The sequence below is a fragment of the Sapajus apella genome, unplaced genomic scaffold (genome assembly GCF_009761245.1).
Source record: "Sapajus apella isolate SASKATOON/1434 unplaced genomic scaffold, GSC_monkey_1.0 scaffold51, whole genome shotgun sequence".
Classification (NCBI taxonomy): Eukaryota; Metazoa; Chordata; class Mammalia; order Primates; family Cebidae; genus Sapajus; species Sapajus apella.
This window is the reverse complement of record NW_022436991.1, coordinates 9,995,175-9,995,645: the sequence shown is the minus strand read 5'-3', so window position 1 is coordinate 9,995,645 and position 471 is coordinate 9,995,175. Positions and strand designations below refer to the sequence as shown.

Below are 471 nucleotides of genomic sequence, written 5' to 3'. Positions count from 1 at the left end.
CACCACACCTGGCTAATTTTTGTATTTTTAGTAGCGACGGGGTTTCATCTTGGCGAGAATGGTCTCGATCTCTTGACCTCCTGATCCGCCTGCCTCGGCCTCCCAAAGTGCTGGGATTACAGGCGCGAGCCACCGCGCCGGCCGCTTGTGTATATTAAGAGCAGAGGTGGCGGGCGTGGTGGCTGACGCCTGTAATCGCAGCACTTTGGGAGGCGGAGGCCAACAGATCAACTGAGGTCAGAAGTTCAAGACCAGCCTGCCCAACATGGTGAAACCCCGTCTCTACAAAAAAAAATTAGCTGGCTTTGGTGGTGCATGTTTGTAATCTCAGCTACTCGGGAGGCTGAGGCAGGAGAATCACTTGAGCCCTGGATGTGGAAGTTGCAGTGAGCCGAGATCATGCCACTGCACTCTAGCCTAGGCGACAAGAGCGAAACTCCGTCTCAAAAAAAAAAAAAAAAAAAAAAAAAA

General features: G+C 51.6%; 1 protein-coding gene across 2 annotated transcripts in view; it reads left to right on the top strand.

Moving 5' to 3' along the window:
• The window catches only part of GGA2 (golgi associated, gamma adaptin ear containing, ARF binding protein 2), a 43,664-nt gene that overhangs the window by 1,997 nt on the left and 41,196 nt on the right, over positions 1–471 (top strand). The window lies entirely within an intron of this gene.